At 33.0% G+C, this 18,265-nt stretch overlaps 1 protein-coding gene across 4 annotated transcripts in view; it reads left to right on the top strand.

Annotated features, from left to right (window-relative positions):
• ADGRL2 (adhesion G protein-coupled receptor L2) overlaps nucleotides 1–18,265 on the top strand; it is a 594,466-nt gene that overhangs the window by 365,607 nt on the left and 210,594 nt on the right. For all 4 annotated transcript variants that reach the window (XM_070486667.1, XM_070486675.1, XM_070486671.1 and 1 more), the window contains one exon: nucleotides 11,467–11,508. The gene's annotated coding sequence lies outside the window, so the exon portion shown is untranslated. The remainder of the gene's footprint in view (nucleotides 1–11,466; nucleotides 11,509–18,265) is intronic.

Below are 18,265 nucleotides of genomic sequence, written 5' to 3' on the forward strand. Positions count from 1 at the left end.
GCAATATAAGAAAGTTTCTTTTTTAATTCAAAAATCCACTCAAAATGCTTCCCCAATTAACCCTTTCTTTCCTTTCTACCTCCCCCAATTTACCATCTTGACTGATAGCTTGCCAGTCTTTTTTTTTTTTTAAAGATTTTATTTTTTTCTTTTTCTCCCTAAAGCCCCCTGTTACATAGTTGTGCATTTTTAGCTGTGGGTGCTTCCATTGTGGCACGTGGGATGTCGCCTCAGCATGGCTTGATGAGTGGTGCCATCTCCAAGCCCAGGATCCAAACAGCTGACACCCTGGGCCACGGAAGGGGAGCATGAGAACCCAACCACTCGGCCATGGGGTCAGCCTCTTGCCAGTCTTTACAAAATGATTTAGATGCAACTAAGAGTTCATTATAAATTTGACCCAAATATACTAAAGAAAATCAGCAAACAAATATGAGAATACGATATTTCTCATCCTGAGAAAGAGACTTTCACTGAATAAATGAAAAACTGATGACAAGAAAAAAACTAAACTAACCATCTGTCTAAGACAGCTCACCTACCATCACCTCCACTCGTTCATGCTCTATTCCTTCACCTTTCTTTACCTATTTTTCTTCTTAGCACTTGTAATAACCTGGCATACCCCATATTGCCTGTTTATTGTCTTTTCCCCCCTCACTAGATGGTAAGCTCTATGAGAACAGGAATTTTGATAGATATTTATTTGCTTAAACAGTGGCTGACATATACAGAGTTTTCATAAATATTTGTTGAATGAAAAAATAAACTAGAAATTGGTTGTTTGGGAAATAAAATTTTTGGTTAACTGAATAAAACTATATTTGTTGAAAAGATTTGTAAAATGTCTGTATTGAGCATGGCAATATTTCGATTGTGATTGATTTTCATATTCTTTTTTAGGGTCATAATTCTGAATATCACTTCTTATTATAGTATAATATGTGTCGTGGGAGTTACAGTAAAATCCATACTGACTTTATGACTGACCCTGTTTTGAATAAATCTTCAATTTGGATGTGATTTTTTATAATTGGCCAGTTTCCCTGAACAGCAAGGAGGTAAAATATATTGATTAATTGAGAACTGCAGTTAATTGGGTTTTTACTAAAATTTATTATACTGGCACAGAGTAGGCACTCAAAAAATATTTATCAAATAGATGAAGTCCAGTTAGTTAACACAGACTTATTATTTTGCTTTTAGTTTTGAGTAAAAAGAGAAATTTTCAGTTAAATATGTGATATACAATAGTATTAGAAACCACACAGCAAGCAAGAAAGCAATTCAAAAGTATTTCAAGTTCTTCTCATTCTCTTCTTCTTTTTCATTATTCTTTTCCCATTCCCTTCTATTCTTTTCCCTTCTCATTCTTTCCTGAACCATCTAGTCCTAAACCCATTAGGTGGGACAAGTAAGGTGGGCATCCATAGGGAGTGTGGGAGGAAACAGCCTCAGCAGCCTAAAGAGCAGTGTTGGAGCTCAAGGAGGGTGAGAAGGCATCTGTGTGGAGGATGGAGTGTTCAGCAGCAATAGGACATTGGTTACAGACAAGGAGATTGATCAAATAAGTAAACATAGTAAGCATAATGGGAGATAGGGTTTTCATTGTTGGAGAAAATAGTTACAAATAAGAAAAGAGAGAAACTACACTAGATCCTGTCGTGTTGGTTTGGAAATGGAGGTATTAATATGAACTCTTGGTGTTTCATAGATACAGATATAGACATAGGTATAGAAATGGATAAATATAGATGTGTTAATATGTGTATATATACATAAAGATAGATAGATGAATTTTTTCATCCATATATTTCCATGGTCCCAGATCCTAATAATAATGACACCCCCAAAACAACGAGCATAACTACCTCCCAAATCTTGGTTTTTAAATATCATTCTCAACTAAAAGAAAGTAGGACTCCTTGGAGAAACAGCTGATTCCAAAGCTGGGGCATGAAAAACACAAAATTAGCCTAGAATATCTTATTGTGCCAAAAGCATGAAAGCACTCAAACAATGCCAAGGACATGTCAAAGAAAGAAGAAGTCAGATTAAAGGGGCTCACACTGGCCATATCCGAGACTACTTGAAGATCAAAGTGAACAATAGAAACAGCAGATTATAACACACTGGATAAAATGGATATCCACAAGTACATACTGATATAGATAAATAGGTTAAAAGTTAATGCACTTCCTCACAATATACATATATAAAAGGGAAAAAAGAACAATTTTACAGTGATCACCTTAATCATGAGATCAATATTAACAACACAAGTAATGTGCCAACTGATAGGATGCTATAAGAGGAACACAGCATCATTTTTATGATTTCCCTGCCAAAGATAGATAACCTGAATTTAATAACGAGAAAGCAGAAGACAAATCTAAAATAAGGAGCATCTTAGAAAACAGCTAACTTGTAAATTTAAAAAATGTCAAATCCATGAAAATCATTGGAAAACTGACATCTTCCAGATTGAAAGAGACTACAGAGGCACAATAAGTAAATGCAATATTTGATTCTGCACTGGATCCTTTTGCTATAAAGGACAATATGAAAACAAATAGCAACATTTGAATGGGGTCTGATGATGACATGGTAATAATGTATCAATTTTCTGATTGGCTGTATTTCCGTTATTTAAAAAATGTTGTTGTTTGTAGGAAAAATATGGTAAAGTATTCAGGATTAATGGATCATCATGTTGGAAAATGGCTCTCAAGTAATTTCGGGAAAATGTTATTTGTACTGTAGTTGCAACATTTTTTGTGATTTGAAATTGTTTCAAAATGAGAAAATAATTAAGAAATTTCAAATTCAACACCTTCCACAAAATTTTGTCACAATCCTGAAATAGCTTTCAGGTTATCTTATAGAAAAGTCTTTTATTTTGATAAGTTTTATAATAGAATCTGACGTATAGAATGCAGAGGGGTCTTCCCCCACCTCTTTTAAAAATAAAGTGGAATAATAATGAAAAAGACCACTCATACTTTGTGGGAGTTCTAGTGAATACAATCAAGACCTCTCAAACGTATGATACGGATGGTTGTAATGATGGTTTTCTCTTTTGTTTTATATTAGAGACCCTTTATATGCTTTATAGGAAGCAGCCAAATATCTATAATAGGTATTAAAATATCAATGAATATTATCTAAACAGAAAACTATGGTATTTCCCTATGGGCAGAAAACTTAGTAGAAATAATGTGTAGACAGGTAACATTTATATATTTACTTACATTGCTGTAATACAATTATTTTCAAATAGCATGCCAAGTAATATATTACAATGTTCCCTCCCTGCATAAACTTGAAGTGAATTCCAACAAGAACAGGCCATGCAGGCCACGCATGAGGAGAAGCCTAGGATGGCGCATAGATATCGCTGCGTCTATTCAATGTCCTCGTTGTCTGGGGTTGCAACAGACACAGCCAAAATTAGAGCAGCAAGAAATTTATGGAGTGGGGGTTGAATGTGCTATCAATGATGGATTTGCTCAAAAGTATGGTGGTGTACTTGGGAAAACTGGATAATTCTCTTTAAAACAAAATATGAAAGTGTATAATTTCAGAAATTATGACATTGCAATATCAAATTTGTCAATTTAGAATTTAAATATTAAAATTTTAGATTAGAATAAAGCTTTTGTAGTGGAATAAAGAGATATATTCTACTTGTATTTGATTGCTAGTTTAGTTGGTCAATCAAGTAATAATTTTGATCATATCCGGTACTTAAGATAGCTGGAAGGTTGTCATTATTACTCCTATTACTAGCAAGGGATCACAGAGGTTGACTATCTTTCTCTAAAGGTAAAAAAAGTTTAAAGCAAACTATCTTTCCAATATGTCTTTCCTGTCTTGGGGAATACTCCATTCTTTTGTGGAATTAAGTTGTGGTATGAGGAGTTTGGAGTGTGGCTGGAGAGTTGAGGAGTATGGGGGCCTCAGGTTATCTGAGATTTCCTGGCCTTTCATTGGAAAGGTTTTGCCTCATGTCTAAGTGTCTGCTGTGGCAAGTTCCTCCTAATGAGGCATTGTGGCATCCTGATAGAAGCCAAGAAATAATAATCAGCCTTCTTGGACTTCATAGACTTTTTCTTAATTTGTGAGAAAATTAACTTTTCACAAATACTATGATTTGAAGAAATTTATGACGTTCATTTAAGAAAACACTCAGAATTCCACATCACTTAGGACAACTTAGGCTAAGGTCAGCAACCCAATGGAGAGGGTTTAAAATACAGTTCGCCCGCTCTACAGCTAAGGAAACATAGACAAATTATTTAATCTCTTTGTGCCTCGTTTTCTTCATATGTAAAATGAGACTAAAATAACACCCAAATCATAGGATTATTATGAGCATTAAATGAGACAACACAAGAAGATTGCTTAAAGTGCTACCTGGGACATAGTCTACACTGACTAATTCTCAGCCACTCTTATAATTATTGGAGCTCGAGGAACAAAGACAAAGCTATCAAGCAAAAGTAGAAATCTGTGATTCTTGGAACACATTTTGGTTGAGCATTTTCTGAATAAGTATATTTATTGGTATGGACCCAACACCACATTAGGACATGCAAGCGCTCTTTTTTTTATCTGTAAAAATGGGGACGATAATAACAGTATTCCTCACAGCATGGTTATAAAGATTTAATTATGAAACTTAGCAATTTGCCTGGCACTACTAATAAGCACTCAAAAACACCAGTTGTACTACTATCGCTAATTATTATTATTATCATTATGATATAATAAGATCAGAGTTTGAGAGATACATGTGAGGGCATAATTACAATTTTATAGTATAAGAACAGAAGAGTTGACATTTGAAGTCTTTTTAAGAATGAATACAGTTTTTCCAGATGGAGAAGAGGGGAAGAGCATTCATGGATTCCCCATGTGTTTTACCTAAACTTGACCTGTTTTCAAAAAGCCAGTGGGCCCACAATTATTCCACCGAGAAAGTGCTTTTGAATTGACCATGTCCATACAAACTAATCAATCAATAGGTCATTGAGCACCAAACCTGTGAAATATGCAGATAAAGCGTAAGATAGCCTCTCAGCTGGTTTTTCTATATCCACATTCTCTCTTCTTTAGCATAATTTTCATGAGGTTGATGCACTAATTTTCCTAAATGCAGTTTTCATCATGCCACAACTGCCAGAGAACATAGAGTAGTTCTCAAATGCCTGCATTTTCAAGCCCTTATGACCCTGTCTAGCTTTAAGGATCCTCTACAGTCTTGCAATTCAGAGTTTAGCATCAGCACAAACAACACCTGGGAACTTTTTAGAAACAGATCATCTCACACCTCAATCCAAACCTACAAGAGCCTACAGTTTAACAAGATCCCCAGGTATGCAAATTAAAGTTTGGGAAACATTCCTTTACAATATCCATGAATCTAAACTAAACAAAATCACTAACCCATAAGAACCCATGGTTCCATCAAGAAGAATTAAATCCTTTCATTAATATCTTTTCATTCAAAGCAATCCCTTTGCTCGTGTTCTTAACTCCACTAGAAATACTTTATTTCCTTCCCACCTACTATCTAAATCCCATGCACTTTTGAAGGCCCAGTGAAAAATCCCACATCCTCCCTCAAACTAAGACAATTTCAAGTCACACTAACCTTTCTGAATATTTCTTGAATTTAGGTCAATACCATTTCATTCCTCTTATTTATATTATTCATTCACTATTCGTTGAACACTCATTTTCTGAATGCTTATCATTGTTTACCAGGCACTGTTGCACTAGCCAAAATGCAAACAAAAATGCACTTTCCCTGCCCTCATTAAGCTCACAACCAGACAATAATGGTTCAGTAGAGATACCTTCATCTCCACAGGCAAGTGCAAGTGGGTAGATGCAGGGGTGCAGCACCATATTGGATAAAGCTATGCGATTTGTGCTTCTGTTTTGTTAAAACTACTTAAATGAAGGAAGTAATGTTGTTGAAATCGAAACCTTTTGTGGCATGAAATAGATTAAACATTTTAATTAACAGAGACAAGACAGAGATACTGTGCTTTGTTTCATGTTAAGTTTATAATCCTATAGATGATTGTAAGTTTTTTTATAGGCCAGTAATGTCTTTTTCATTCATTTAACAAATATCAGACTTTTAAAATAGCTCACATTTATCCTTTTCTGACTCCTTAAGTTTAGACATGGTAGGCACTAAATAAATACTTGTTGATTGCAGACAGTGTTTGATCTCAAGTTGGGGACTAGGTTTACACACATGGAACAATCATTGCACAAATGCAGCCCTTTCCTCCCACTGTTATTCATGACATAAGGAAACGTTCATGAATTTGCAATGACACTTTGGTTTACTAGTAGTGTCTTCTGGATCAAAAAGTTCCTCCAGGGTGCCATGGAAGTTTCTGTTTCTCTATAGCTAATGTTTGTGTTCACCAGAGACTATGTTGGAGCACAGCCAACCAAATGGAAGTGGCTAGTAAAAGCTTTTGTGGGTGAGCATTTTGAAAACAAGTCTCAAGACCATTTGCCAGCAAAACCTCTGCAGGTGGAATTTTAAACAACATAAGTTAATGTAAAGGTCTAATTTGAAGAGGCCTGGAGGGGTAGGGGAGATAAAATACTTACTGAAGTATGTAACATCCCATATTCTTTGAAAGTAAAAATAAAAGTTAGCTTTTCTTGTTGTTGAAAACCACTTATCAGCTCTTTAGATAGAAACAGATGCTTCTGGAAGACAGCCACTCTTCAAAAGATCTTATGCTCCAAACAACAGCACTAGAGAACATTAAGGTTAGATACCATGCAAGACCTTTTGTGAGCCCCTTGCTTCCTTCAATGTGATTTGAGAGCGGGATCACACAAGGAAACTTCAAAACCAAGCTAAGTAAAAAGACTATTTCCAGCTAACATAAACTAGAACTTTACAGGACCTGGTGTTACACAAAAGGTACACATTACTTTGACTCAAGATCAGTAATTTCCTTATTTTTATAATCTTCAAATTGGTTACAACTTTCCTTTATCTTCTTCAGCAATCTTGCTGAAGATGAGCATTCCCACACGATGTGCAATTTTCTTTTCAACTTTTAATTTCTCTAGGTACAGAAGAAAAGCTCTGGATCTTTAATTGAGCAATTATTATTTCTTAAGTGAATATAGAGTTTGAGGATCATGCCAAAATCTTCCTTTCATCCAGAGAACAAGTCTAACATAGTCAGTGACATACGCCTTGTTTGGCACCACCCCAGCTTTAGGTAGAAGAGCCAAGTCAAGACTGAAAGGGGAACCCATTCTTCACCCCCAGTCACTCCCTGGCATCTACGAGGTTCTTGAAAGAATGCCAATTAGGACCAATTTACATGTCTCCTTGGAGGCTTTGGATAACTCTTCACTAAGAACTGTTTGTTTTTCTCATTTAGACCGTTTCTCCAGAGTAGGATTTGTAAACTGGCTGCTGAATATGCCGTTTGCAGATCATTGCAAGGTTTCCATACCAACATAAAGCTCTGGGAGTACTTGAAAAATTCATTGAGAAATGACTCATCTGAACTCCCAGATCTAAATTTGTGGAGTGGTTCCACCACATTTTCTACAATGTTGTCTAAGAATTCAAGCAACAGCAAAAAAGAGTTCATACGCAAACAGTTCATGGAATATGTCTAGACAAGGAACTTGCTGCTTCATAGCTTGTGCTATTGTTTAAGCAATTCTAATTGTTTTAAGTTTTTCTTTCTATAAAGCTGGAATCCACTTTTCTGGAACTTCTACCTTTTGTCCTAGTTTTCTAAGACACTCATAGTCTCCTTTGCATAACAAGTCCTTCAAATATCCAAAGTTGGGTTCCATCTTTCCCCTCTTGTATAGGTTTCTGTTTTTAATTAAACTTCTCTTATTCCTTCAGCTACTCCTAAGGATATATGGCTTCCAAACGTCATCATTAATGAGAAGTTAGCTTTTTAATAACCACATTTTGAACATAGTCAGCTAGTAATCAGCTCAATTAAAGTTAAAAATATATGACTGTATTTTAAATAATCTTTTTTAATGTTTGATTAAGTTTTGATTGAATGCCATATTTAGTAATATGTAATACTGTAATACATAAGATGCAATCTAGAAATTGCTATTAACATGTCAGACTGTTAGACCCAGTTAAAGAAAACATCTTTTGGTTACCTCCAATAATGAAAATTTTACTAGACGCTACGAAGTGGAGACTGAAAAATCATGCTGAAATATTACTGTCAGCTATTGGTGTAAAATTTCTCACCAGAGAACTATCACAACTTCAGGATAAAATGTTTGCTGTCTAAACACAAATTTTAGCAGCCACTAAAATTGTTAGGAAGACCTTAGATCACTTTGCTTCTTAATTACAATTTTTAAAAAAATTTATTACACAGTATCAAATTAAAATATAGTTACTATTTGCAAAATTCCAAACATTTATGAAAATATAATAAGCTAACACTTTAAATCAGACTTGGAGACAGTTTGAATATTCCTTATATGGCCACAAAAGTTTCTGGAGTCTTTTGCAAAATGCTCAAGTGGTGATTTATCCAACAATGTAGACTGTTGATATTCGCCCAAGTGACATCAACAATTTAATGCATCATGCTTTTACTTCTCATTAAAATTGCTGTATTCCTGAAGCTTGACCAAATTTTCTTCATGCTTGGCCCTCCATTTAAGTCTAATACTCTGCAGTTTTCCTCCTATATCAGCTTTTGCTTTGTTTTCAATTATTTTCCCTCCTTCTCTTACCTGCTTTCAAGATATAGAGAAAGGCTCTTTGCTGTGCCAATTCAAAGTATATTCAGATAAAAAATAAATAATTCAATAGGCTTGTTGAGAAGGGTTGACATTTAAATGTTGGAGTTTGTTTCCTTTACTCATTGGCTCTCCTATTGAGGTCATGTGACCTATGATAGTAACTTGCTAGAGTGAGTTTCAAATTGGTGAAAAACTTCTAATAAAGGAATAGTGACAGAAATAGCAAAAAAAAAAAAATCAATAAAGTAGGAAAGTCCACATGTATATTCTTATCAAGTCTTATACTTGTCCAATAGTTACAAGCCTCTCTGAAAATATTTATATGTGTAGGCGGAGGCAAGTTGCCTATTAAATTGTAGGAAGCATTATCAGATTCATCAGGACTTGGTTGTAAATTTGACTACACAGTTTTGGCTCATAGAGAAATGAGGAGGAAATATCTGATTAAAGTGTGCATTGCTGCTGAGGCAACTGAATGTTGCCATAGCAATTGAGATGAAATGTACAAGAAGTGAGATAATTAAATCTAACCCTTTAGTAGTTTTGACAGTCAATGCACTGCCAATAGGAAAAGTTATCCACAGTATTAAGATAAAACACATTCCTCATGGAAAGTCTCCTTACTAGTATTTTGTTGTTCCCTTTCTAAATACATTGCTTTAGGTGTCTAATTTGAATGTTCTCTTTTAATAATCAAATACAGTTTTGACCTTGGTCTGTAGCTGCCTAGAATTTCTGCTGGTTTATTGTATCATGGGAGCACATGTCTATAAAAATATCTAATTTTTTTTCCTGTAGTTCTTTAAAAAAGTATACTAAAGCCAAAGCTGTCATATATGAGCTTGGAATTCAATAATATCTAGAACGTGCTGCCCTCTTCAGGAGCTGGTGCTTAAAAATACTTTTTTTTTTTTAGCAGTTTAGAAACTATAAATACGAGTTATAGTATCAAAAGTTGTATTAATAATTCTTTAAGAATAAGCACCACATACAATAAAGTACTTTTAAGTTTAAAGCTTTTTTCCATTAAAATCTTTCATTTAAAAATCAAGAAATAGGGGCTGGCCTGGTGGTGCAGTGGTTAAGTTCACATGTTCCACTTCAGCGGCCTGGGGTTTGCCAGTTAGGATCCTGGGTGTAGACATGCACTCCTTGTCAAACCAGGCTATGGCAGGCGTCCCACATAAAATAGAAGAAGATGGGCATGGACGTTAGCTCAGGGCCAGTCTTCCTCAGCAAAAAGAGCAGGATTGGTGACAGATGTTAGCTCAGGGCTAATCTTCCTCAAAAAAAAAAAATCAATAAATAAAAAATTTAGATAAATTATTAATATTTATGATTAAATATAAAAAAGTTTCCTTAAAAGAAACTACATTCATGGGGAGAATTCCTGAATCATTGCAGAATTTTAGACTTCCATATTTACTACTCAAATGTTCTTCAGGAGTAAAAATGTTTAAAAAATAAGATATTCTCTATGTGAAAATCTAAGTAGTATACCCTTCAAATATTAACTTTATTCTCCAGTAAAAAGTCAGTACATTTTGTGAACATCAATATTTGTCGTTAGAAATTTTAGCTAGTTTTCATCTACAGAAACATTATCTTTCTTGGAAATAATGATTCCAAGTTACATTAACACATTATAGTTTTTATTCAAAATTACTTCATTCAAAAATAAAGTTGAAGGGTCTGAAATGCAATTATCCAAAAATTCAAGCAAATCCCTTTTCTGCGTATGTTATATATTAAAATTTTCTTAGCCATCAACTCGTTTTAGCAGAGGGAGATGAACTCTGTGTTTTTCTCTGAATTAAGATTATGATACTTGAAAAAAAAATAAAGGAACAGAAAATGACCAAGACTTAATAACATTAATTATTGGGATATGAGAAAAGCATATTTTCTTACATCCTGACATGTTCCTTTATATTAGAAGTATTGACACTAAGAAAGGTTATTTTGTATTAAATTATTAAATGTGAAAGTAAATCTTAATTGAAAAATTTTAAACAACACTACATTCAAGAACAAACACCTTTTCAAAATACAATTTTGTTCTAACTCTTATCATGTGATGCAATTAAAATCTTGTTTTTAATCAACAGAAAACAATAAGAAAATGAATAGCTCTTTAATATCTTTTATTTCATGTAAAAAAAAGTAGGAGGTTGGATTCCTAATTTTGTTTCTCAACTTCTATATCAGATTTTCAGTTCAAGATTCCAAACAGGGAGTTTATTTACATAAAAATAGATGTAATGGTCACTAATATTGACTTCAAAAAAGTAGAATACCCCTCAATTTTCCTTCCCTTAAAGACATTCAGGTATAGCTGTCTCACCTGTATAGAAGAAAACTTCAACTCAGCTAAACGGGAGGAGGAAAAAAAAATCTATTGACAATATTCTCTTAATCCTATAATATTTATTTGGGGAAAATAAAGTGTTTTATTCCTGACTTTGAAAGTACTTATCACAACACTTGCTTAATGCTCGGGTAAGTCTGTCCAAAGGCATGTAATACACGTTCAAGAATTCTTAGAACACTGATTTGTGTTTTCTGCAATAGATTTACCTCATTTTTGTTTTGCTGCTGATGCATTACATTTGGCAGTTAGGATCCCTGTGGATGGAGGTATAATAAATAATAATATTTCTTTTCTTTGCTTTCCAGGGTATTTATGGCACAATGATAAATTTCATCTTTCCCAGAATGGTAAGTAAAGAGCTCTTTCTATATTTGATAGTACTGAACACAAACAAGAAAAGTGAATTGTTATAATAAAAATGGAATAACATTTGCTAAATACATTGAGTGATCTGATAATTATAAGGCAGCTTATACCCTTGAAATAAATGGATGCTGCATTCAAATTCTATAAGAATTCCAAAATACTCACCAAATACGCTCCAGGCTCTTCAGAGGGAATAAAAGGTTTTTGCTTTCTCTGTTGGATTGTATTGAGCATAATGTATTCAACATTTTGTTTTCCGGGGTAATTTATTTTAAAAAAATACACCGATATAGAAATAAACGTGTTTTATATTCTATGAGCAGAAAGAAAAAACATATCTGTGATACATACTGAGAGCGGGTGAGTAAGAGTCCTTTGGAATTTTTACTGTTACATAAAAACATTGTAATTTATGTTTGACCAGGGCTTTTCAGCATCTGTGAACTTAAAAATGTTTGTTTTCTAAGAGCATATATCATAACTTCTCCTAGGCAAGCTAGCTACTGTACACTTCTGTTTAAATATATAGTTTTACTGTCTTTATGTTTTTATGACTTAAAAGGTAATATTTAATTTTAGTCTTAATCATAATCTCTCTACAATTCAAATAACAATAAAAATTAATCTTACTGAATAGAAGAGGTCAATGTAGAATGATATTGCTCAGCAAGTTATTACTGTCCCCTATGAAGTTTTTTTTTTCTCCAGTGGTTCTTGGGTATTCCCTATAAGAAGAAGGAATTTCTCACTGTAGAAAAAAGTCACATTGAAATAAACCAGTCATCAAAAAGTGCTATGTTAAGTGAAACAACAGGGCACAAAATACATACACTATATGCTGTGTAAACGTGTGCTTGTGGATTGAGGGGAGTGAGAATGCGGATCCTATTGTAGGCTTAGAAAAGGGCCTCATAAAAGTTGCACAAAGCAGTGGAAACACGAGTAGTTTAATAGCCTTCATTCCTTCTTCTTTTTCTGCATTTCCTATAATCAATATGTATTATTATTATAATCAGAAAAGCATGAATTGAATAATAGGCTGTTCAAAACAGTATATTGATTATTATTGAAATATGTATATATAAAGTTGAAGAAATACTTGGTTGTGCCAATTGCAAAATCAAAATGATCTTATATGATTAAAAAAAAATCCTTCTCCCTAATCCCAGAAGATTAATTGGGTAAAAAAAATAAAACAATGAAGGATTTAGAGTAAGGATAAAGCTATTACTTTTATTAATTTTACTGAAATACAAAAGGACTCCTAGAATGCACACATATGTGTGAAAAAATAAACATTTTAAAACTAAAATACTGTATCTGAAAATAGGTCAACAATTTTGGAAGAAGTCTAGGGGAAAAAAAGGTGCTCTTGCAAGCATCTAATACTGTTCACATTAATGCTTTCCAAATCCTCATTTCTATACCTCTTTCTCCCAGTTTACATAAAATTGTAACAAAATTGGTTCTCCGATTGTCTGGCTCACAAACCAGGAGGGATGCTATAAAAGCTGAGAGGGAGAGCGGGGAATGCGTTGAAAAGTTATGCTGTTCCCACCTGTTCACCAGCAGTAAGAATTGAGGTAGCAAAGACAAGCTGTATGATGTGAAGTAAGATACATCAAATGCTTGGGTTTAAAATTCCTGATCTGTTAAATAGGGGGTTATACTGGAAGATTTTTGATAAAATCTAAATTCCTTTCAAGCCCTAGAATTTTGCAATAAAATGATATATCCTTAACTGACTCTACAGAACACAAGATAATATTGTGAGATTTGGAACTGTTAGAATGAAAAAGGTTTTAATACTTAAGAGGGTAAATTTCATTCATTTGCAAAATTCATTTATATCGAAAGTCTCACCCAAATTATATCAAGTAAATGAGAGATTATATATTGTGTATATTGATAATCTTTCCATTTTACTATTTTTAAAATGTACTTTAAAATATAACCTAAATTTTCTCACTTCGCTTTAAAGGAGATAATACTCTAAATGGTGTGTCAGAGAAAACCTAGCATTAGCCTTTCATAAAGACTAGGGAGACAAATTCTATTTGTGTATGGAAATGTATATTTCTAATAAGTTTATTCTGTGAAGATGCTAATCTGATATATTGGGGAATCAAAATTTTTAATTCATAAGTTTCTTCTTTCAAAGTCACTCTGTAACATTTTTAGTACAACTAACATATAATGATATTTTAGAAAGAAAATAAACAAAAGTAACCTCTTGTCCCTAACTAACATCAGGGTCAGTGTAACAAATTATTAGATAAATAAAACATCTGCTCATTCCAACTATTTCTTTCTAATTTGTAAGAGTGCAAATTTAAGTAAGCAGCCACAGTTCTGAATTATGGTGTGAACTGAATTGAAAAGTAAATATATATTTTGTTCACGTGTATCTATTAAAACTGAACTTTAAAACAGAATAAATCTTCAGCATTACTAGGTTTTTCTAAAACTTGGATTAGAGATTAGAGATAAATAAAGCAAATTTCTCAATGTAATTAATCTGCACTTGAACAAAATAATTTTCCCTCATATTCCCAATTCCTGCTGTACTTAATGAACAAAGAGTGGCTGCATATTCCTGTGAATAGTCACAGCGTTCGAATCTTCAATCAACAGCAATTAAATGCACTTTATTTCTGAGAACACTAATAAAAACTTGTTACTTTATTTCATTAATGACAAAAGTTCTATATTGGAATTAATTATAGTCAATAGTCACTTTGCTATTTATCTTTTAAAATTCCACAACAGTTTCCAATGCATCAAATGTCAAATTTTAGGTCAAATGATAGTAATATTAAAGCATTGTTAATTGGCCAACAGCTTGATTACATTTAAGATTTTGAAAAAAGCAAAGATAAAAACAGTCCTCTCCTTTTCCTTCAATTAAAATTGCATGCAATTATTCCTGTAGATTATAGAGCTCTTATGGGACTTCCGGTTTCATACAACTTTTTGGTTCATTTCACAAGAATAATATTCATCCTAATTAGCAAAAAACAATTGATGGGCTTTTTACAAAAGGGACTTCACTCTGCACTGATTACTGACACTAGACTATCCTGTTTTTTAAAAAAAAAAAGCTCTCAGCGACAATCTTCCTCAAGCAAAAAGAGGAAGATTGGCAATAGACGTTAGCCCAGAGCCAATCTTCCTCACTCACACACAAGAAAATAAATACATTAATTAATTAATTAAAAGTAAAAATTTAAAAAAAGTTCAGCTTTGAAAGCAGTTAATTGAATATGTTACCAGTTAGCCATTGGTTTTGAAGACAATCTTTCTTGATGAGTGGTTAATCCATTTTAGTTTTACCCTCCAAACTTTCTAAGCAATATCCTAAGTTGGCTTCTGAAATGATTTATTACCACTTTATATCAGTTCAAATATTCAAATCAAAATTATTAAATAAATAAAAAGACATTTATTGTGTTATTGAGTTGTTTTACACAGCTTACAAGGTTAAAATAGTACTTCTTTTTAAAAATGCTTTTTAATATTTAGTAGCTAAAAAATAAAAGTTCTAATACACAATAAGAAATAACAATTCATGAATCCCTGAGTCAGCTGTGATCTTTCAAGCTCTCTGTGTACCCTTCTACAATTCCTTATCCCTTTCTTCAACCAGAGCTAAACATTATCCTGAATTTTCTGCATCCCTTGCTTTTCCATGAGGTAATTTTACCTCATGTATTTGCATCACTAAATATATTATTTTACGTTTACATGTTTCCAATAATATGTAAATAAAAATGCATGCATTTGTGATTTTTCCATTAAACATGAAGTTCTTGAGTTTCAATCATTTGCAGCACATAACTATAATTCATTAGATTACACTGTTGTATAGTATTCTGTTGTATGACATTAATTTACTTGTCATTAAGGTTGACGGATATTTGGGTTGCTTCCAGTTTCTTGTTTCTGTTTTTCACTATTACACATAGTGCTGCTATAAACATTCTTGAACATGTATAAGTAGACACGTAAAAAAATTTCTCTCGGGCAAGAGTTTTTAACCTGGACTGATTTTTAGCCCCAGGGAATATTTGTCAGTGTGTGGAAATATTTTTGGTTGTCATAACTTGGGGGATGCTACTTGTTTCTAGTAGGTAGAGGCCAGAGATGCTCTAAACATCCTATGAAGCACAGGACAGCCCCCACAACAGAGAATTACCAGACCTACAATGCAAATAGTGCAAAGTTCAGAAACTCTGCTTTATCATATATGTTTGAAAATGAAATTGCTGAGTCACAGGGTATGGAAAATTTCAAAGTCATTAGATAATTCCTAACTGTTGTATAAAGTATTAATTTTACACTTCTACGAGGAGTGTAAAGATAAATGTCCCAATAGTTCTGCATTCTTATTAGCACTTAATATTGTCAGATACTTTAAAATTTATCAATTTTGTGAATGTGAAATAAAAACTCATAGTTTCAATTTTCAATTCCTTGATTACTAATGAGATTGTGCGTCTTTTCTCATTTTACTGACAACTAGTGTTTTCTATTCTATGAGGTACCAATTCTTTTTAACCAATTTTTAAAAATTGAATTGTAGGCAATATATATACTAATCCATTGTTCTTTATCTGTGTCATAAATGTCTTTTTCTAGTTGGTGGGTTATCTTTTCACTTGTTTTATGTGCCCTTTTAAGAACACAGCCCTTAATCTTAATGCAGTTAAGCTTAGCAAACTTTCCAGTTTTGCTTATATCTTAAATTTCCTGCTTAAGAAATCTTACCCTTTATCTTCTAAGTGTTTTAACATTCTGGTTTTTATATTAAGTCTTTAATCCACTTGAAATTTCTGTATACAGTGTAAGGTAAAAATAAATTTTAAAAACTAGAAACTGTAGTCTTAGCACCATGTATGGAATAGTTGACACTTTCCCCACTGATCTTTAAAGCTACCCTTTTCACGAATCAAGTTTCCATATATTTATGATCTAATTTTTGGCTCTCTGTTTTATTCTCTTGGTCAATTTGTCTATCCCTTCACCAATCTTACACTGCTAAAATTATTATAGTTTTATAGTAACTTTAAAAGTTCCTCTATTTTTTCTTCTTCAACAGTATTTTGTCTCCCGGGGCCCTTTTCTCTTCCACATAAGCCTTGGAAAAAGCTTGTCACTGCCCCCTCCTACACACACGCAAAACTTGATTGAAATTTGTTGGAGTCTACAAGTCAATCTGAAGGGAACTGATACTTGTATTATAACTTTCAGTGTTCCAATCCAAGAATATGGTTTATTTTTCCATTTGTTTAGATTTTCTATAATGTTTTATTTCTCCCATAAATTTGTTAGATTTATCTCTAAATACTTTTTTATAAAATATTTTTAAATTATATCTTTTTAATGATTTCTTTTGTAAAGTAAGAGTTTCTAATGTTTGCTTCTGGTATGTGGAAATACAAATAATTTTTGTATTTTTATTTTATTCAGCAAGCTTTCTAAACTTTCTTATTAGTTCTCATAATTTATCTGTATTCTCTCTTGGATTTCCTGTGTAAACAATCATATCTTCTGTGAATGATGTCAGTTTTGTTTCTTCCTTTCCAGGTCCTTACTTTCATTTGTTTCTTGTGTACTCCACCAACTAGACCTCTATTCCAGTATTATATGCAAATTATGATAACAGACAATCTTATTTTCTCCCGATTTTTAAAAGAAAATGCTTTGAACATTTCATCATTAAGTTGTAGGTTTTTCACAGATATCCTTTATCAAGTTGAGAAATTTTCCTTTTATTTTTAGTTTGCTTTGATTTTTTATCTTTGATGGACGTTGAATCTTATCAATATTTTTTCCTACATTAATTTAGAGAACATTATGATTTTTCTCACAAAGGTTTGCTGAGAACTGAAATATCTCTTACCTTAAGGACATTTACTGAATGGGGTGAACACGAATTTCAATTTTCATGTCCTTGCTGGCACAGGGGAAAAGTGACAAAGCCCAGGGCTTAGTGTTAGGATGAAAATGGAAATATCCCCATCATTAACCTGATCTACAAATAAATCCATCCCATGAAGGACTGCAAGGAAAATTGCAAGTCTTAAATGCATAACTAAAGAGAAAAAACATTCTCCCTTGAAAATTTATAATCATAAACCAACCTTACTGTGTTTTCAGCAATAATTCACACAACCTCAGTGGTCTAAAGACTCCAACTTAAGAATTTAGTTTAGGGGCCAGTCCCATGGCACAGTGGTTAAATTCAGCAAGCTCCACTTCAGTGGCCCAGGTTTGTGGATTTTGTTCCCAGACTCGGACCTACACCACTCATCAGCCATGGTGTGGCAGCGACCCACATACAAAATAGAGAAAGACAGGCACAGATGTTAGGATGACTTTTCCTCAGCAAAAAAAAAAAAAAAAAAAAAAAAAAAACCTTGGTTTAAACTGGTCCCTAGTTGTACCTTTTGTGTCTGGCAGAATCAAAAGAAAATGCACTCTGGAGAGCCCGTCTTTATTCCATCCTCCAAGAATTTTAACAGATAAAATTCCATGAATATAAGCCTACAATCAGAAATCACAAACACATTGTAAAAAAAGGGAAAAATGAACAAGAATCAGGTGAAGAAAGATAAAAAGCAGAATCAGATTCACAGACTTCAAATATTGGAATTATCATTTTAATTCTTTTTTTGTCCCCTTCTTTTTTATTCTCACTCCTTGTTGCACATAAAATTATATTCAAAAATATTCTCT

This window comes from Equus asinus, chromosome 16 (assembly GCF_041296235.1).
Source record: "Equus asinus isolate D_3611 breed Donkey chromosome 16, EquAss-T2T_v2, whole genome shotgun sequence".
Lineage (NCBI taxonomy): Eukaryota > Metazoa > Chordata > Mammalia > Perissodactyla > Equidae > Equus > Equus asinus.